Here is a 21,672-nt window from a genome sequence, read left to right as displayed (position 1 = left end):
TATACTTTTGTCTATCTATCTAAATGTGGGTTAGACTGAAAAGGGTAAAAAGTCTCTTTAGACTATATAACTAGATTGCCAGATAAATACAGAATCCAAATTGAAGATGACCTTCAGATAAACAAGGAATTTTTAGTGTAAGTATGCCTCAAATATTGCACGAGACATACTTATACTAAAAAGAAGTGCTGTCTAGAATTCAATTTTAACTGGGCATTGTGGTTTCTTTGTTTTTCCTAAATCTGGCAATCCTACATATCACTGTGCTGGGAAAATCCAACTTGAGAGAGGCAAGAAAGAGACCTAGTTTTGGTATCCTCCCCCACTCAACCACCCAACCATTCCTATATCTTGGAGCCAACTATAAAAACTGTGTCTCTAGTATGAATACTAATTTGCTACCACCTGATAAACAAGTGCCCCAATGTCCTTCCTTCTCTGGTCCACAGATGCTAATTACACATAACTAAGTGGCAGATACCTGGGTACCTGACACAGTAACAGTAAATTTTACTTTCAGGGCCTTTATCAGAGTAAAGGGCTCAGATAAAGCAAGAAAATTAAGTCTGAGCAGGTGCCATAAATGGAAGAAATCATTAGTAAATGTGATTATTCAATCAGTAAAATTAAGAACATTTGCCATGGAGAAATAATATGAAGACAGCAGAAAGTAAACTGAATATATAAGTGGTTATTATGTGAATTAAATATCCTAAGTAATAGTCTGTTTTTAATAGCTGACTCTACTGAACAGTTATTATGTGCCAAGCAACATTCCAAACACTTTACACATTCTATTGCACTTAATCTGAATCCCCTAAGAAGGGAGTCTTATCATCACACCCATTTTACAACGTGAAGGAACTGAGACACAGAGATGGAGTAATTTGATAAGACTAGGGTGACCATATTTCCTGTTTGCCTCAGATAGTCCCAGTTTATGGCAGTTGTTCTGGTACAATTGTTAAAAGCACCGCCCCCCCCCCGCCCCACCCCTTTCACTCTCACAAACTACCCAGGTTGGACAATAAATTATATGTTTACTTACCAAAGACCCACACTCAGTAACCAGCACAGGCAGGGTTCCAACAGGTAATATGGTCCAGAAACAGAACACAACCACTGTAAGATACTCTCCCAAGTCTTACCTTCCATAGAAGAAGACTGGGACAATAGGATTCATTCTTTTTACTTTTACCTGTCATACCCTAGATTTCCTGCATGCATACAAATCCATGTGGGGTAGAGGGGATGGGGGGCTGGTAAGGGTCATGTTTTTCAGAACTGTCCTTTATCCCCCTTTAAATCATAGTACAAACCATCTGTGGACACAGAGAATTCCTCAGTCAGCCTCTATCCACATCCCTGGGCCTGGACATTTTTAAACATATTCAACTTATCAAAGTAATATTTAACCAGATCCCTTTCTACTTTGGAATGACCTTCACCTTCCTCCAGCCTAGCCGAGGCAGCCAGGGCACAGGTGTTTGCTATTTCTATTAAGATGAAGATGGGGCACGTGATGTAATGAGCACTGGGTGTTATAGAAGACTGATGAATCACTGACCTCTACGTCTGAAACTAATAATACATTATATGTTAATTAATTGAATTTAAATTTTAAAAATTAAAAAAAGAGACAAAGGTGGATATACTGTATGTGCCATCTTTTAGTTCCATACACAATGGGCTTTTCTTCTTTCCCTAAATCAAAAACAAACAACTCTTATATTTTTAATCTATGGGAAAACAGTTTTCCCAATAAATATTTCCCAATAAACATTAATGCTAGTTTGACAGCGTGAAAACAGAGAACATGAGCATTAAACTTGTAGCTTCACCTCATGTGTCTAATTTTAAAACACATCACAAATGGCCCAAATAAGCAGAGGTGTAATTTCAGCCCTTACCACCAGGCTGTGTGGCTTCACCTGGCCTCTCTGAGCTTGTGGATGTAGTGAGATCCACAGGGTCCCGCCCAGCTCTAAAGCTTCTAATTCTATGTATTCTCTACAATCTTTCTGACCATGAGCTGCAGCCTGCAATGTGAAAACATTACTCTGCCACAAAACCTTCTAACAGCTGGTCCTCAAACGCCTGAAAGACCTGCCACAGGCAAGGGTCCTGGGAGTAGGCTCGGGAACAGCCCTGTGGTGAACAGCGATGGCTCTCATGTTTGTAATACTCCTTGATATATTAAATTTGACTTCTGTCAGCTCCAGGCCACGTGAAAAATGCTTTTTAATGTTTGTTTTTGTGATGGGTCATGAATGCTTTCTCTACAATGAGACTAAAGTCAACAAAAAGGACAAGACTGGGAACCGTGGCTCTAAAGATTTTTCCTGCCTCAAACCCTAGCAAGTCACCTTCAAAAGGCAGGTTTGAACTGGTCAGGTCTGACTATAACGGCAGTGGGAAAAGGGCCGGATAGGGGGGTGCTACTGAATTAGCGGACAGATTTAAAAGTGTCTTTCCTATCAGGAAATAATTGCCCTCTGCACCTTTTCATTCACAAAAGAAAAGACAAAATGAAAACTGAATTCTCAGCCTGGATTTCATAATTTCTAATAGAAACTGAATTCAGGGCGCCAGGGTGGCTCAGTCGTTAAGCGTCTGCCTTCGGCTCAGGTCATGATCCCGGGGTCCTGGGATCGAGTTCCACATCAGGCTCCCTGCTCGGCAGGAAGCCTGTTTCTCCCTCTCCCACTCCCTGTGCTTGTGTTCCTGCTCTCGCTATCTCTGTCTCTGTCAAATAAATAAATAAAATCTTTAAAAAAAAAAAACTGAATTCATCACTAAAAAGAAAAAAGAAAAGCCATAAACTCAAAGGTCTGGGGAGTTGGTCATATATAATTAAGTTTTACTTGTGCATAGTTATGAAACAGGAAGAGCTCCTTCTTACCTAAAGGTTTATTGCATGAAGTTTACAGCCATATTTAAGTGAAAACTTCCATACTGAGATTTGTTACATATGCAGGCATAAAATCCCTGGCATCGAATACCGTGTTTAAATCCAAAGCCTTCTGGTAGAGAAATATGTAATACCTCTTGACAAAAGTTGTCTTTCTGCTTCTTATCAGAGCCCTCATTTCAGTAGTGTCAAAACTTCTAGAAAATTTGTTATGGAAAGTCAGAGGGAACCAAGAAAAAATGTTGAAGCCAATAAAAAATTATGTGTTTGGGTCATCTGTTCAAACCAATTTAATCTTTTCTAACAACTAAGATGTGTGGTCGTGGTTTGTTTACCTTCCTCTTTTCAATGGTAAGTTTAAAACACAAAAGCAACTAAATGAAGAAAAAAATCCTATGGATTCAACACAGGCATGTAACCAATAATAACTAAAAAAAATTCATTTGATTCATAATAGTAGAAATAAGACTTCAAATAATCAACTCTAGTAACAATAAAAACAAAGCTTCTTCCTAATGTATGTAATAATTAAAATGAATCTCTAGTATTTTTGCTCTGTATGAGAACAGACTAGTGTACTCCAAAGCATATTCTATGAACCCCAGGCCTAAGAGAGGCTTTGGAAAAAAAAAAAGAATTCCAAATTAATGTAAGTTTGGGAAACACCATATATTTATTTCTCTTCCTGCTAGAAAGCCTATTAGCTTATGAAAGCTCTGAGAAGTGCTTCACTAAAGAAACCTATTACATTTTACTTAGCCCAGCATTCTTTTTAAATAACACATGTTAACATACTGCAAAGCTAGTGCTTCAAAGAACTTGATGGGAAATGTAAAGTGAGACTACAGCAACTACACCATTATCTATGTTTGGTCAGAAACTTCTAATGATGACACATACCCAGTCTCCTCTCTTTCTGGTCATATGGGTGGATTACACTTGCCTGCTCCCCTTGCAGCTGGGCAAGGTCATGTGACTAGTTCTGGCCAATGGCTTCTGTATGACCCATCAGCCAGGGTTCCCAAGCTCGAAAAATGTGAGGCAGAGCCCCCTGCCATCCTATGATGGACATATCACATGAATGAGAAATACACATCTACGGCTTTGAGCCACTGAGATTTTGGAGATGCTTGTTCCTGTCGCACTAAGCCTAAACTGCCTGATACACTATGGAAGGGAACACTCTTAAATAGAGCTATGTAAACTGGCTGGAAGTGGCAAAATAAACACAGATGGAAATATGTGAAGAATGGGGAGGCAGACGGTAGAATAAGCTTGTAAGGATGAATCTTTAAGAAAGCCACATTGGTCTACGGAGTCTTAAATTAAGCACTAAGGATCAGTGAGTTAAAACTAAACACCATTGTATGGATTAATGTGAAGTGACCAAACTGAATTTGTTTGTTGGCAAGAGTGGGTAGTGAGGACGGGCAGTGAGGGAATTAGCATCACTTACCGAGTGCCTGTAATATGCCAGAAGTGATGAGTATGTATTACTGCATTTAGTCCTGGTGCTGTGATACTTAGTAGATGGTAATTGTTGGCCTCATCTCCCCTTTGTATGAGAAAACCAAAACTTTCTTACACAATTTGTCCAAGATCATATCACCAGTAAATGGCACTTACGTAGCGACAGGTGTCTATGTTGTTTTTAATACATCATTAATCTGAATTAGTAGAAAAATCTAAGTCATGAAATTAAAAAGTTTAGAGTTTCGTTACTCTGAGGCACTTTTGTAAGAATGTGAAAATATTGTACAATCAGAAGGAGGCAAACTTTGGCCAAATGGTAGCTCCGGGCTTTCAAAGAATAAACAGGATGTTCTTAAGATTAACATACTGTTTGCAAGGGGTGACATGGACTTTTCAAAAAAAGCTTATTTTTTTCAAATTATACAAGTAAGACATGATTATTGGTGAACACTGGAAAATACAGAAAAGCACTTACAGGAAAACAAAAGTCACAATACTACCACACTCTACAAAAAATTAAGATTTGGAATATTTCCCCTTCTTTTGTGTGTGTGTTTATTTCCCCACAGAGTGGAGATCATACCATTTAAATAACCTTGTGTTCTGCTTTTATTCCTTTATATTAAGAAGCTCCCTATGTTATTAGAATGTTTTCAAGAATAATATTTTTATCAATATAATAACTAATATTTGCCACGCATTAGACTGTCACATTACTTCTATCAACTTACTAATCCTCATAAGAACCCTCTAACATCTGTATTATCACTGCCCCCATCTTACAGGTGAAGAAAGTGAGATAGAGTAGGGTTAATGACGTGCCCAATGTCCCAAAGTGAGTCCAAGGTAGACTTGGGATTCAGACCCAGGCAGCCCCTAGGTCAGCACATGTAACCACTACATCGTACTGCCTCCATAATATTTCCTCCTCTAACTTACCAATGATGGGCATTTGGTTTATTACCATTTTTTTCCTTTACAATAATATTATAATAGACCATGTTATGGGCACCTGAAGCACTATTTTATCTAAGCCTATTCAGATGGCAAAACTCTTACCATTCCAACAAGTTGAATTTATTTTCAGCTAGCTGACAACAGCTGTAGAAACATGTCAGATGGCTAGCATTTCATAAACCAACTCAGTACTCCATCTACCCCTGATATGAACTTCCATGTGGTCCTCACCTGTCTCTTTCATTGCCATCTGCAGCAGATTTCTGTAATGTTTCCATCTGCTTTCACACTGCACAAAGAGCCAGCTAAAACCCTGGGTCTGTTCTGTACATCCCCTAACATTTATAAGCAAATTCCGTAAATTCTTATGTCTGGAATATCTTAAATGCTAAATATTTGTTCCCAGTCTGATGAGCCGATATAAGGCATACACAGAGAGATGACATCCAATATGCAGGTATAGAATTAAGATGAATAATTTTTTAATTCAGACAATAACCCAAGAAAAGGATATTCAAGTATTCTACCTTTTGCTTTTTTATCTTAGAGTGAATGACTGAAATCTCTTGCAAGATTAAAGGAATACATACTGCAATTCAATGGATGATCTGAGGTGAAAACTATCCAAAATAGAGTTTCACAAGCAGATCAGATAATGGAGTGTTAAGTAAAAAAACTCGTGGCTCTAGCTTATAGTTCACATCTTCTGAACTCAGTTTACCAATCTGGCTATCCAAGAGTGTGTTTAAAAATCAGGAATGTGTAAAAGAAGGGAAAGACAAAAACAAAAAAATTTAGAAATCATGGGCTCAATAAAGAAATTTTCCGAACTGTCAACAATACCATATAGAGAATTCATTTGCCATGTAAGAATGAAAAGATCAATATATCTAAAGAAGCTAAGTATCCCCCCTGAAATATGTTTAAGATACTGAAAGTGACAAAGCAAAATTCAGAACTTATAAATCTAATGACAGCAATATATAAGAAACAAAGCCATTTTGCAGGGTACTCTAAAAAGCTATAAGATTATTGCAATTAGTCTAAGTCCAAATTTCTAACGGACTTTAGAGGATAATTAAGATATCTGTTAATACCATCTTTCAAGAAATTCTTAATAGAAATTTGGTTTGTATTTAAGCCCTCCTAGAGGAAGTTCACTCACTGTTTTCATATTATGTTTAACATCTAAGTCCTCTCTGTTCTTATTTTATTTCCATTCAGTAATCTAAGTATTACTTTTTTAAAAATTTCATCTTCACAGCACCTAAGCTAATAAATAAGTTGACTGGATTATCCCCTCAGGCAGCCTCCTCCTCTACCTAGCCATCCCTCACCCTCTGCAGATGCTGATCATGTTACTATCAGGCTCAAACCTATACAGGACCCCTCCTAAAGGCTGTACACCCCCACTTCTACTTTTTCATCGTCCTGACTTCAAAAAACAAGCCCATTTTTCTTTTAAATGGAGAGACCAGAATTAGAAAGTAAATCAATTACAAACAAGAATCAAGTACCGCAATAAACTGCAAAAAACTTAATACGGAGTCAAAAAAGGAATAAGAAAGAAAAAAAAAGATTCTGCAGGACAGTAACCAATGCCCTTTACTATGCTTCTACAAGGTTCTAACGTTCAAACATCAATAATTCATATCCACATGACTCTCAGACATATAAAATATGGGGCTTTTTTTTTTTTTAGCCTTCAGGGCCCAAATTTCTATTCAAACCGCAATTAGCGAGTGGGGTGAGTGGGGCAGGGGAACCTCAATGTGAAGTCTGGGATAATGCATCACTAATTAGTCCAGATAAAACTATGCAAGATAATATGTGACACAGAAATATATTCCTACATACAGGTGCAAAAGATTTTAAGACTGCTGGAACAAAAAGATAAACAAAAATAAACCTTACTAAAGAGGATAGCTACCATTTCTATTTCTTGGTAATACATTTAGAGGAGTGATTTTGCTCAAGTGAAATGACAAGTTTCAAGCTATTCTGCTGAACTGTAGCTATTTTAAGGCAGGCCAAGGCTGCCTTAGTGCTTGTCATACAGCTTGCTCCCAATCTCTTGGCAGTTCTCCAAGGCATTCCAACTTCTTATGCACAGCCTTGCTGGAATCAGATCCCACTTATCTCTAAAGACACACTAAGTAAGATGTTGCCACATTACACAACCAACCTGCCATTTATTCCCATCAGATCACTTTGCACAACGTCTGACTAAAAAAAAAAAAAAAAATCAGACCACCATCTGTGTGGATACAGTTTAATCCAAATAATCCAATTTACCTTGGTCCCCAAAACAAGTATCAGAACACTGCTCAAACTTGGGGAAAATGCTATACTCCACTGCCCAAAAAAAGGTTGAGTACTCACCAACTAAGTAAGGAGAACTGACATGGACGGGAAAAAAGCAAGGTCACATCTTAAAAAAGAAATGCCTTAACTACAGATGTTAAGCCCTAATCATGTTCCCACTGCCTACATCTTGAAGCAGATTATTAATCAGTGTATATTTTAAAGGATCATCAGTATTTAATGAGTCCCATTACTTCCTTTAAAAAAATAATTTAACCTAGCAATACATCCTCTAAGTCAATGTACTCTCTAACTGTTAATATTTGGCCAAAAAAAGTCCTCTTCAAAAACAACCTGGAATGGTTAACCACATGCTGCTACATTCCATTCTCGCTAAAAAAAATCTATTTAATTAGCACATTTGAGCCTCATGCTCTGCACAGCTGCACAACATTCCAGTGATAGGCCAGCTATCAATATACACTTTACATTAACATTACATTGAGGCCAGTTCTCAAATACGATCCACTAAAGATTTATTTCACATGAACAAAAGTTTCCTTTAACAAGAGCGTAGTCCAACGAAAATACATACTATAATTAGGAATAAAACATTCATGCAACATACACTAACAAAGTAATTCTTCAGAGCTGGAAATATATATATTATATATATATATTTTATATATATAATACTCAACTGACAGGTAAGAGTAGTCTTCCTCAGGAATAAGACAATAAATTAACCTGCTCCCTAATTAAACTTTCCCCCCTTATGAATCAAATGAGATTTTAAGAGCTAGGATGAAAACTGGTGTTCTTAAAGTCAGGAACACGCACTTCAAAAGCAAAATAAGCATTTCAAAATGAAAAATCATCCTGATTATCAAGGAAACTCAGAAATTCCTTTAGCAGGGGGTGTTGATTTAAAAACAAGCAAACAGGCAAAAAGCAAAACAAAAACAAAAACAAAAAACCACCTACCTTTAAAACAAAGAATACAACACAAGGTGTGCGCTGGCTTCCTTCCCGCTCAAAGGGCACGTGAATGTCTGTGCTCCAGGATCCTGGTCATCCTTGACTCCAGCCCAGGAGATAAGCTGGGTATTTACGGACAGCCGGCAGCACAGAGTTGTCAGCCTCGCTGTGAGAAGGACCAGGCCCCTCTCAGAGAAGTTACCCGAGGGATACCTCTGACCCCACTCACTTCCTAAAAAAAGTGACAGGTGTACTCATCCATTCAGAGGTCCGGATAAGGCCACATTCCAGCCCCCTGCTCCCCCCACCACCCTGGGGTGCAGGGACCACTGTGAGACCACTGTCTCACCTCAATACCTCCCCAAGTGCTAGACCCAATGTGTGCAGCTGCCTGGAGGTTCAGCTGAGATCCCTACTGCAGGCTTCAGACAGGCCAGGCACATTAACCATCAAAGCATTTCCCTTGATGAGCTGTGACTGTCCTCAAAAAGAATGAGTCCCATCAGGTCGGGAGCTTCTGATGAATCCCTTATTTGGAGAGAGGAAGTCCATGTACTGCAGCTGAGCTCCAACCCCCAACCCCGATCCATCCATCAGCCAACCCAGCTGAGTTTCCCTCTAAACTGTAAAAGGAGGATGCCTGGATGGCTCAGTTGGTTAAGCAGCTGCCTTCGGCTCAGGTTATGATCCCGGGGCCATGGGATCAAGTTCTGCATCGGGCTCCCCCTGCTCTGCGGGGAGCCTGCTTCTCCCTCTCCCTCTGCTTGTACTCTCTTTCTGTCAAATAAATAAATAAAATCTTAAAAAAAATTTTTAAAAATAAACTGTAAAAGGAACTGTAAAAAATAAACTGTAAAAGGTAGTTCCTTACCACAGGCCTTCAGTGTTTAAACCTGGGAAGAAGGACATTTGCCACGTTTCCTCCAGGCCCACCACTCCAGACAAGACCAGTAATAATCACAAAGTACCTACTAGAAACTGCTAGAAAGGGCTTTCTTTCTCTTCCAGTGAAAGGGTGTTTCTCCCCTGTTCCCACTCCTTTCCCTAAGCACATGAAAAAACCCTTTAGCACCTTCTTCAGGAAAAGGCCAAATACTAGAATTAAGGCAGCAAAGAGGTGCTAGCAAGTCACCTCCATCCATCCAATGTCCCAAGGCTTAAACAGCTGGCTTGCATAATCAAGTAAGTATATTGCTTTTTCTCCTTGAAACAGATCCTAGATCCAAAGATAGAATTTTAAAGAATTCAGCCAATACAAGGATCCTAAGAAAGTTGAGCTCTTAGTGTGTGTTTTCAACAGTTACAACCAAAACCAGCCCAGTAAAATTTAATACCTTTAAAACCCAGATTCTAATAACCACATCCATTCCATTTGTAACACTGTTACGGGGTAGCTGTTTTAAAGAATCTCTGAAATCTGAAGATAAAAGTAAAATCAGATGTTGTCCAAAGGATATGGAGATGTCCCTCAAGGGAATTAATGCAACCCTGATGAGAATTTTTCCAAAACAAAACAGAAAGCACACATTATCTAATGAGAACTTAATTTCTGATATTTTTCCACTATAAAAATTTTTTGTCAAAGAAGAAAAGTGTAATAAAATTTGGATTTCTATTTCTTTACCATTTTTCTTTAGCACCCCTACCACTAAAAACTGCTCACCCCTACCACTAAAAACAGCTCAGGGCAAAAGTGTCCATGCCATAGCTTTAAATAAGACCAGTAATAGGATTTTATGTTTTGTCATGCTACATGTATTGACAGGAAGAGTAATAAACATCATCAAGTGATTATTTAGACTGTCAAAACTTGACATCTTTAACCTAAGAGCTGAGAATGTGGCCCTTATTTGTGAGATGAGTATGTGCACAGGGAAAAAGGTTTAAAGAATAAAGACCAAAATGTTTAACTGCATGCTGCTGGAATCACTAAATATCTGGTAATTTCAATTTTCTTCTTTGTATTCACTTTTATTTTCCATATGATCTATAATAAACATTTATTATTTTGGTAATCAAATATTTAAAAATTTTTATGTTAGATGATTTTATGCTAATTTATAACCTCAGGAAAGTATACATTCTTCATAAGCCATTCAGAAAAAAAACTATGCAAACTGTATTGAGTAGCAGACACTGTCAAATATTCAGGGATTATAAGAAGGTAAAAAAGAATGAATATTTTAACTTTTAAGACTATTGTACTCACTATAAAAACACTCCCATGCTACAGATTTAAAAATATAATGGAAAATGTTTAAACATCACAGAACAAAATAAATAAGCTTTGTTTTAGGGAAGCATCTAGGTTTTCCTTCCCTTTTAAATAAGTAAGATAAAAGGGCTAAAAGGGGGAGGGGGAGTAAACCACAATAAGAACATGCATTATCCCACCCCAAAGACTGAACAGCTGGTGAAGAACATTCCAGAAAAATGTACAGCCCTTGAATGTTTAGATTTAGCCTTGAAGCAAACACACTAGGACAACAATTATCCCCGTACCTGCTCTCCAAGAGGGTAAGGAAACAACAAGAAACCCCACTCAGAGCCAGAGGCAATAGCCATAGAGGCTGATCTCCTGGAGATGTTTTTTACCCTGCTCCCTTGTGGCCCAGTTCCTACATCTTTTCCCACACTCCACGGAAGTAATAAAATACCAAGGCTCTAACAAATTGCATATTTAAATAAGGAATGGAAACATCTTTTCAAAATTTCAGTGCTCTTTATGCTTTTAGTATTAAGACTGGTTTTCTGTAAGTTCTGGCAGAAAAAAAAATTGAATAGCAAAGGGTATATTTAGCTGATTAATCATTTTATTTATTAGTTTTTATCCATCTAAAATGAGGCTTATTGTGGTGTTAGGATATTTTTGATAAAGAGCAAGAGTTTATTGTTAAGTACTTCCAAAAATTTGGGAAATGTGGAGAGATGAAATTAGAGCTCTTCCACAATCCACATCACCAAGTGATAACCACTTTCTAAGCATAGACATATTTAATTATACATATACACTGCCAAAGAGTAAATTCTGCTTATTTATATGTCATTCTGCATTTCACCCTAGTTCATCTGTTGGGTAAAAATCTGTAATTATGTTTTAATACAGATTTTACTGCCCAACCAATGGCTTCAAGTTTATGTTAAAGATCAGAAATAGAAGGATGCTCTAGATTCTAGATCAGAGATGTCAAATGGCTCTAAAAATCATTCAGATGTTTACTCTCATAGTTTAGAGTTTATAAAGAATGGAATTACGACACCAATAAACAAGGGTCAACTTTAAAGCAATCTTGAAATTATAACATCTTACTTTCAGATCTCAAAGCACACTTAACCTAAAATCCTCCTCAATCAATCACTTAAAATTGACAGCAGAAAAAACCCACAAAATTCATGGAAGTAAATAGTTCATTTCTACAAGCTACATTTTACAAAGTACCAACACAGTTGGGAATCTGGGCTGTAAAACAGAACTATTTCCTCCCAAAGATGAAGGGCAATGTGATTCATTCCTGACATTCACTTTCAAAATGTTATCTCTACAAAATTCCCCACTTTAAAAGTCTTAAAATAGCCCTCTGCCTCTGTTCATGGTAGAGATTACTCAATCATACATACATCCCTCTGTCTCACCTACGTGATAGAGGCAATAAATATCATATACATACATACATAAGAATTTCATTTCATACAAAGAAGGAAGGATATTATTAAAATTCAGTCCTCTCACCCTTAGCCTATAATATTCCCAAATGGTGAGAAACCATTAATCAGAAGTAATATAAATCTGGAGTTATTTTTATTTTAAAATTTTCACTCAGAATTTCATCTACTTTTCTGACCAATTTCAAAGAAACATGATGGTCTAATGGTTACAAAATTAGCTTCAGCAGCTGTGTTTGAGTTTCCACAAGTGAGAACAAGTATGTCACCGAAGTCTACTGCCCTCTCTGTGTAAGTATGCGGTTTGGAAATACTAAAGAATCCTGGTCTTCCCCACCTTCTCAGCTGACCCAGGTCAGTGTAGAGTCAAGTTAGCATTCCATCACATCTAAATGCTCTACTTTTCTCTGAGACCTATACCCTGAAGATGCTAACTTACTCATTTTTCCTCTGCTCTTAGAGTGTACAGAAGGACAGATAAGACAATTCTTTAGAAATTTAAACTATTCCTTAATAATGACCTATAAGTGGCCAGACTTGCTTTTTTCTTTCCTTTTTTTTTTTTAACAATTAACATAGTGTTGCTTGCTTTTTTGATTATTAAAAAAATGGTCCTCGTGGTAGTCTATTAGATTTACTGTACTCTTCTCTATTTATAAAATTTTTCAAAACTCAAAATGAGAAACTTTTAAGTCATAAGAATTTCCTTTCTTACAAGAAAGGAAATCAGCCATCAACCCACCATCTAAAGCATTAACATTTTAATATATTTCCTTCTAGTCTTTTATTTACTATAACAAAACTGGACTTATACCCTATTATATAGCATTGCATAAAGGTATTTCCACTGAATACTATACTGTTAGCATTTTCTCATTTCAGTAATATTCTAACCATTATTATTTTAAGCACTATACTGAATTCCATCCTGTCCCTGTGCCATAATTTGAGTATGTCCCAACTTTTTCACTATAAATAACGGTAAGAAGATCCTTGTTTAAAAACTTCTGTCCTTATTTTTACTTATTTCTTTTAGGTTACAGAACTACAAGTGGGATTTCACTCCAAAAAATATAAACATTTAAGGTTTCTATTATATAAATATATAACCCAGTTTTTTCTACTACATTTGTATTAATCCAAATATTCTCCCAACAGATAATGCAGAGCTCCTATTTTATAGCATCCCAGAGAGCATTCTTTACCCACCAATTAAAGTGGAAAAATTAATCTAATTGTTTTGTGTTTCAAATTACTGGTGAGTTTGAACAATTTAATATAGTTACAGTTATTGTCTTCCTTGATTTCTTCTTTTATAAACTATCTGTTCATACCCTTTCCCCCAATAGTAGGATTTTATGTTTCCTTATTTGTTAAAAATAGGCTTTAGTTAGGTTTGCCTTTCCTATAATTTAGACATGGTACATAAGGACAAGTTTAATGTAGACTGAACTTAGCATTATTTATCTGAATGATGGTATGTTTGCTGGAATGTATCTTTTCTGAATAAATCAAAATATTTATTTGAAAGAAAGCATAAAATTAAGACTAAGCAAACCGTCCATGTCTCATGGTAATTAAAATGTATTGTGATAGTGGATTATCTTACTTAGCTTTAATAATCCTTTGTGATAGTTACCACCATGCAGATGGAGATACTGAGGCACACAGAAAGGTCAAGGTAGTTTGCCCAAGGTCACTTAGTCTGTACATGGAGTCACCAGGTTGTGCAACTCCAGAGCCTAAAGCTCAGGAGCCTTGCATCCAACAGCCTCCCATCAGCCACACTGGCCCTGACCTCTCAACTCCTCCAACATTATCTCCACTAAGGGTTTCTGCTGGAATCTCAAATTTAACAAGTTCAAAGACAAAACTGATTCTCTTCCCAACCAGATTTCCATTCTTCACGGTGTCTATTTCTGTCATCATCCAAATTTGAAACCCAGGTCACCTTAGCTCCTCATCCACTTAGGTCTACCTCCCATCCATTCACTCTGCGAGCAGTTGGCACAGGGTTGGGCCATCACAGCCCTTCTCCCATCTCTCCCCTCCTTCTCATTCCCTTGGCTACCACCATAACCTGCTCCCTTAACCTCCGGAACCCCCCCATCCGCAATCACCTATTTCCTGTCTCCCTGCTTTTGATTTCCTCCTGTTCCACTGTATTTTGAACTCTGCCAGAGTGCTGTGTTACTCAAATATCTTACCATCACAGAATTTTAGGGATATACAGGATCTTAAAAATTAAGCATGAGATCCAATCAACTGGTAGTTACTGCCTAGAACACTATATTGAGAATGTTACTGAGGCTCTACCTCAACTCTGTGGAAAAAAGAGTGTCATGGCTGATTTTCTGATCTGCCAGGGAGGGAGGGAATGGTGCCCATGTGCCAGGCTTTAACCCCCACTATAATTTCATCTACATCCTTCATTTTATAAATTTAAAACTGAGACCAGAAGGGTAAATGGTTTGCCAAAGTCACACACCGGGTCAATAAGAGGTCTTTTATCTGCTGGGGACATACACAGAATATATTCTATAGAGTATATAGTCCTTAGATTCAGGAACTAAATCTTATTCACCATTAGACCAGCCCACACCACCATCACTCTAACCCAATTTCAAGCCCTGGCAAGAGAAGGTATCCAATAATTTGTTTACTGCATCAAAAACAATACTGCAGGGTAATCTTCGAGTAGCAGCAAAGGGAAAACAGTAGTCTAAATGCTTCCTGGTAAAAAGAACTATAATTACACTATTTTCAAGAACAGGAACCTGAGCTGACAAAGGGTTCCCAGTAAGTGGTCTTGTACAGCCTGTGCTGATTAATATAAAAATTCCACCCGTAACACAGCCTTCTAAAAAAATAAAAGAATAAGCCATTTATTAGCTCTTTTGACATAAAAATATGAAGGCAGTTTTGGGAAAGCATTTAGAAGAGGTCAGTGGCTCATACAGCTTAGGTAGTTTGAAGAGAAAGTAATGGAACTGTTATTAACTGAACACCTACTATGTACCTAGCACTGTACCCTGCTGTCTCACAACTGTATCACAAAGTATTATCATTTCAAGTTTACTAATAAGGAAACTGTGGTTTCAAGAGGAATGAACTATCCCAAGGCCAAAACCTAGCTGTGGCCACATGGCTAGTATACAAAAGCCTTAGGATCTGAGCCCAGATCAGTTTGACTCCAAAACTAATGCTCTTTCCCAACTGAAAAAAAAATTTTCCTGCAATAACAAAATCGTCCTCACAAACCTTAAAGGACAAAAACTGATTATGACTCTACTGAAATTACAAATGACTGTTCATCAAAAGAAACCACAAAGAGTTTTTAAAAACAAACACTAACTGGGAGGTAATTTTTACAACACGTATAACCCATGGGGATTAGCAGGCAATCTACACAAAGAACTCCTACAAATCAATAAGAAACAAATCTAAAAGATAAATAGGCAAAAGCTTAATGAGGACTTCACAAAAGAAGAAACCCAAATGGCCAATAATATACTTAACATCAATAGTCAGGGAAGTGGCAAATAAAAAGCATGATGAGATAACATTTCATAAATATCAACTGGACAACATTTTAAAGTCTGGTAAATGAAGTAGTGGCAAAGTTGTGGAATTATTATAACATGTACACTCTACTAGTAGGAACACAAGTAGTACAATCACTTGGGAAAAGCCATTTGGCATATCTAGTAAGGCTGATGATACACATACCCAATTATCCAGCAAATTTCATTCGTGAGAGAAAGAGACCGACAGATAATGTGTGTTTGTATCTATCTCCACATATGTATTAAAAGACACGTAGAAGACATATTCACAGTAGCCTTTGTATAAGAGCAAAAAAATGGAATCAATCCAAATCTCTATCCACAGCAGAAGGAATAATAAGCTGTAGTGGAATACTACACAGCAGTAAAAATGAATGAACCACAGCCACAAAATGAATGAATCTCAGGAATATAATGTTAATCTAAAAGTGCAAGTCACAGAAAAATACATAAAGTGTAATTTCTTTTATATAAAATAAGAAGTTTTAAAAGGATAACCCATAAAGAAGAGCAAGGGAATGATAAGCATAAAACTCAAGACAGTGGCTGCTTCAGATGGGATCACAGAGGATCACACAGGGAACTATGAATACACGATGACAAGGTTCTTCTTCCCGAACTAGGTGATGGGTGCCTGAGTGCCCACTGATTTATGATTCTGTCACAGATCTTTTATGAGCATTATTTTGTATGTACAAATCACTTAATAAAGAACTTTAAGAAGGCAATGGACCAGAAGGGCAGGACACTGAATATACCAGGAGAAGTAACTGATGACAAAGAGATCAGAGAAGAGCAAAGGGAGCAGAGGGGGCCCTTGCACTCAGGGGCTTAGCTTCCTGGACTCTAGTTCTGCTATCTCAAAGCCAATGCCTTTTTGTCTAGGCAGAGAGGGGAGACTGTTTTTCAACTTTAGAGGTGTTCTAGAAAAGAACTAAAAAACCTGACTAGTCTAAATAAACTATAAAAAAAAAAAAATAAGGCTCCATTTAAAAATTAAAGAACTTTACAAAGTATTTCTGTATTAAATGATTTACAGCCAGTGTATCCCTTTCTTCCACACCACTTAGTGACCCAAGGGAAAAAAATGTGCCGACATTTCAGCAAAAGTAAAAACAAAAGAAAGATACTAGAAGGATATGGAGGTCCCTTGCTGAAGGAGTAGAGCAGTTTCTCCATTTAAGATGCATGCAAGTCACTTAGGGGTCTTGTTAAAATGCAAATTCTGATTGGATAGGTCTGGGATGAGACCTCTAAGAATCCGCATTTATAACAAGCTCCTGATATTGCTGTTGCACAAACCTCACTACTGTAGCAAGAGACATTATGAAAACACCTTCTCTAGCAACGTCTAAAAACAGAAGTGTGGGTGTCTCTAATTGGGGTAGTTTCATTTTACCCACCAAGATAAAGAAATTGATGATACTATTCCTACACTATATAAACTTGGATACAGGATAACTGTTATCAGAAAAATCAAGAATACTAAACTAGGTCTTTTGCGAAAAAAAGATGCTCTGAGAGACAGCAAAGACTGAAAACTTAAAAGAGAAATCCATGAGAACTTTTACTCACTTCGACAAACCTACAGAAGTAGCCTTTCCAGAAGGGATATTAGCCCTTTCCTTATGAAAGAATGGTTTCCCAGTAGTATTAAACCAGGACTACCAAAAGGAAATCCACAGAACAGTAATTAAAGACTGATTATAATGCAGATGTTGGTCATGGCCCAACATAATTAAAGGAGTATTATCACTCTTTATATTACATATATACATGTGTGTGAACAGCTCTAGAATTCTAAGAATATGCTCTAAAAACGAAAGGCTTATTATTTTAACGAAAACCACATCAAATAATTTCCACTCATCATGTCTGTTTAGTAGTAGTAAAATACTTCCACCTCAAAATAGTGTTCTGCATGTAGAGTCATGCTTTCATACAGCACTCAATAACCACTCAAACTCTTCTAAGAAAATGCCAATGCCAAGTCTCTGCTAAGGATGTGTCACAAGTAGAGAGTGAGGTCTTCTCACTTGCTCCTACAACATCACAGGCTGTTGTTACTAATCTCACCCTAAGAGATGCTCTGCACAGCAAGCCTGCACAGCAGTTTCCTCACTGTCCTAATACTTACTCTCAGATGAAGGGTTTGGTTAATCCAGAGAGGATAGTTACAAAGAGTAGCCTAACAGAATTCTGCACCTGGTGTGTAAGTCAGAACAGCTAAACCCCCTGCGCCATCAACACAGGATATTTTTTACAACATAATAAATCCAAAATGTCTGGATAATCCATGGAAACAATACTCCCAAACATCTTTATGCATCACAGTTTTATACAAACAAAGCAACGATGAAATCCAAATTCAAAAATATTCTACATTTTAATGGCCCTCTATTAGAGAAACTCAAAATAATGCACATAAACCACACAACTTACATTCAGTTCTGTTCAGCACAGCCACATAAAATCAAATGCTGGATTCATTATTAGAGATTTTTAAAAAATAAAAGTAGATATGCCCTTGCATTGAAACACTGACCTTCCCTTCCAGTTAGCATACTGAAATGCCTTTTTTCAGGTATACATTTTAGAAGAGGTGACATTTAGATGTGTCCCCTTTGCCATCCCACATTGAATAAATGAATTGTAGAAGTGGCATTTAGAAGAGAAATTCCCGGTGTTCCCAGACTAAACAGATGGGGACACTGGGCATCATCTCCTTCTAACCAGATACCAGCCAGAGGCCTTGGTGGTCTGCGTTTCTCCACCCCCCTCCCCAGCCACATCTGCAAAAAATATGTACACAAAAAATACATATAAACAAACACAAATGCAGTCAGTTACCATGATAATCCCATTAGTCATGACTGGATACTTAACTGGGGCTACCTAAATCAATCTGAATACCAATTTACCAACAATCATGACACTTACCGAATAATCCTTAATAAAGAATCCAAATCTCTAACTGTGCTTGAAAAAGCAAATGATAAAAATAAAGCAAATACGGGTTAAAGAAACAGTTTACTATCCACCAAAAAATATGCTCCTTTTAAAACAACTTACTGAATGTTAATATTTTTAAAAATGTCTCAGAGCCATAAGAACTAAAACACACCAATCCTTTTATTTCAAAAAATGTTTTCCTACGGGAAAAATTCATATCCTTAGTATTTACCAAAGACAGAGGTACTGTAATGTTACCACCGTAAAGCTTCAATTAATCAACTTTTCACCTATGAAGAAATCGATGGATAGTTGGGTTGTAGTCACAGATTATGGGCAATGCACAGAAAAACACTGCGACTCCCAATACTGACTGCACCACTGCCTCCGCACACCACCGGGCCTGTCCTCCCTGCAGCCCCTCCCTAGGGCTCAGGTCCCTCGGTCGGAGATCAGATTTCGGTCCGCAGCCGCAGGCCGGCTCCCTTAGCGCTGCAGGACGCCCCTTCGTCCGAGCACTGCCGCGACCGGTGGGGCGGGAGGGGTCACCCCAAACCGGTCCCCCCCCCCCCACTTCACGGCTAGGTGACCTGGTCCTCCTGACGCCACATCCAGCTGAAGCAGCATGACAAGGTAGAAGCAGCTCCCGGCCCCGGCCAAGGGCAGCCCCGGGCCTGGGTGGGGCCGGGCGGGGGCCGCAGGCGCCGAGTGGCCTTGCCAAGCCCCGGCAGCGAGAACCAGGGGAGGCTGCGATACTGCTGCATTGTGCTGCATCACGGCGAGGGCACTGGGAGCCATCCATCTTGCCAAAAAAGCATATCCCCGCCCAAATAAACCCACCGAATCCATTTTTCTCCTCTGCTGAAGCACCCCCACACTCACCCTCTCCTCGCTCTGTGGCCCGGCTTTTGATTGGAAAAATAATGGACTTGGTTTGTATACTGACATCGACAACACTCCCCTCCCCATCTGACGGCAGACACTTGGCATCTTTCCTCTCACAAAAACAAAGGGAAGACTCCCCCGGAAAAAAAGAGGGCCGCGGGCGTGGTGTGAGGGATGAGGACGAGAGGGGCTTCCAGCCCACCGCCCCCCAAAGGCCGGCCCGGAGGGTCCCCGCGCTAGTACAAACCTGTTGAAGAGCGGGTGGCTAGAGCTGAAGGGCGGGCGCCGCCGCGGCTCCGCGCCCCTAGGCGGCTCACGCCCAGCCCTGGGAGAGTGGGGACGGCGGTGAGGGCGGGGGGCGGGCGCGATGATGGGCGGGGGGGCGCCGGGCCGCCGCCTCCGGCTCAGCTGCAGCGCTGCGCAGCGGGGACCACGCCTGGCCGCATCCCCCGTACCGTTACGCGCAGAGTCGGGCCTTGTCAACGCCGCCCCCGCTCCCCACCAGCCCCGGCCGTAGGGAGGGCACCCGAGAATACAACCTCCCTGCTGCCCACTCCGCACCCACCCCCGCGCCAGGGACCGCTGCGCCCTGCAGGAGGGAGGAGGCGGTGGAGGCAAGGAGAAGGAATCGGCGCCGCTGCGCGCGATGGGGCTGGGCGGCCGCGGTGCGCACAGGGGAGCTGCGTTCGCCTCACTGCGGAGCCTGCCGCCCCTGCCCGCAAAGCCCGCGTACTAATAAGCACAGGCGACCCAGGCTTCCCGCGCCGCCCCCGCCCGGGCTCTGCAGCCTCCCCGCCCCCACGCCACTCTCAGGGCGCAGGGCAGCGGTGGGGCAGCGGCGTCCTCCCGGCCTGGGCCCGCGCCCCTCCTCCTGCCCTCCCGCCGCCCAGGAGCCCGCCCGGGAGGCAGCCCCAGTGAGTTGGCATCTTCCTGCCTAGGCCCCTCACCTACCTCCCGCGGATAAGGGGGTGGGGGCGCCGGGGTCCCGTCCTCCTCCCGCTCCTCGGCGGCCGGGCGGGTGGGCCGGGAGGCGACTCCGCGGGGCTGTCCGCGGCTGGGGCCGGGGCTCACAGGACGGGACCAGTGGGCGCTGCTGCGCGGGGCTGCGCGCTCGCTCCGGGCGGAGAGGCGGCCGAGGGAGGAACTGGAGGAATCCGCAGCCTGCACGGCAACAGCTGCACTGATTCCGGGGGCTGGGCGGGAGCGCGGGGCGGGGGGGGAGAAGGGGAGGGAGCAGGCAGGGAGGGGGCGAGGGGCGGGGAGAGGGAGCGCGCGGGCGCCAGGAGCGCGCATACACGCGCGCGCGCACACGCTCTCTCCCGCACACCCTCCACACTCGGCTCCGCTCGCCGCTCCTCCCTCCCTCGGTTCCTCCCTCGCCTGCCCTCGGCGCCTGCCCGGAGCCCCGCAGCCGCCCACCCAGCGCCTGCTGCGCGCGCTAGCCGAACCTCGGGCGCGTCCACGCACTCCCCAGCCCAGGCTCTGCCCCAGCCCGCCGCCGACCTCGTCCTCTGCCGCGGGGACCCACCAGGGCTGGCCTAGGCAGGGTGGGCACCGCCGCCGCCGCCGCTACCCGGGCAAAGGGACAATGGGGGCTTTGTCCCCACAGCCGGCGAGGGCCAATTTCACGTTTAATTTGAGGCTAATTTGATTATCGCCTTGGAAAGGGGCAGCCTAATTTTCTACGTGATTTGTGCAGCCTCTTTTCGCCCGCGATGTTTGCGTTTGGAACGCGACGGAGAGTGTTGAGGGAGGTTTTAGAACGTGGTTTGGTTGGTTTGATTTTAGAATTTAGGTGGTGATGCCGTATAGGTTCCGCCCAGCCTGATGAAGAGCGACAGGGACCTCTCCGTGGGAAACCTTGGGCGATGGGGGCAGGGAGTTGTTACTCGGTGAAGTCAAGCTCTTCCTCCCCCCACCCCCTTGTGAGTGCTTCTTCACCCTGTCCCTCCCGGTAGCTGCGAACAGACCCTACAAGTGGTT

The 21,672-nt window shown here is 40.9% G+C and overlaps 1 protein-coding gene across 2 annotated transcripts in view; it reads right to left on the bottom strand.

Annotated features, from left to right (window-relative positions):
• The window catches only part of SPTBN1 (spectrin beta, non-erythrocytic 1), a 194,985-nt gene extending 174,149 nt beyond the window's left edge, over window positions 1-20,836 (bottom strand). The window contains exon 1 of one of the 2 annotated variants that reach the window (XM_081832014.1): window positions 20,641-20,836. The gene's annotated coding sequence lies outside the window, so the exon portion shown is untranslated. Of the gene's footprint in view, window positions 1-19,936; window positions 20,062-20,640 lie in introns of those variants that run through there. The other variant, XM_081832015.1, reaches the window with a different exon arrangement.
• Between the last annotated feature and the right edge of the window lie 836 nt (window positions 20,837-21,672).

Source organism: Leptonychotes weddellii, chromosome 10 (assembly GCF_054177405.1).
Source record: "Leptonychotes weddellii isolate Sample4059 chromosome 10, ASM5417740v2, whole genome shotgun sequence".
NCBI classification, from domain to species: domain Eukaryota; kingdom Metazoa; phylum Chordata; class Mammalia; order Carnivora; family Phocidae; genus Leptonychotes; species Leptonychotes weddellii.
Note: the sequence above shows the minus strand (reverse complement) of the source record. Positions and strands in the feature narration are given on the sequence as shown.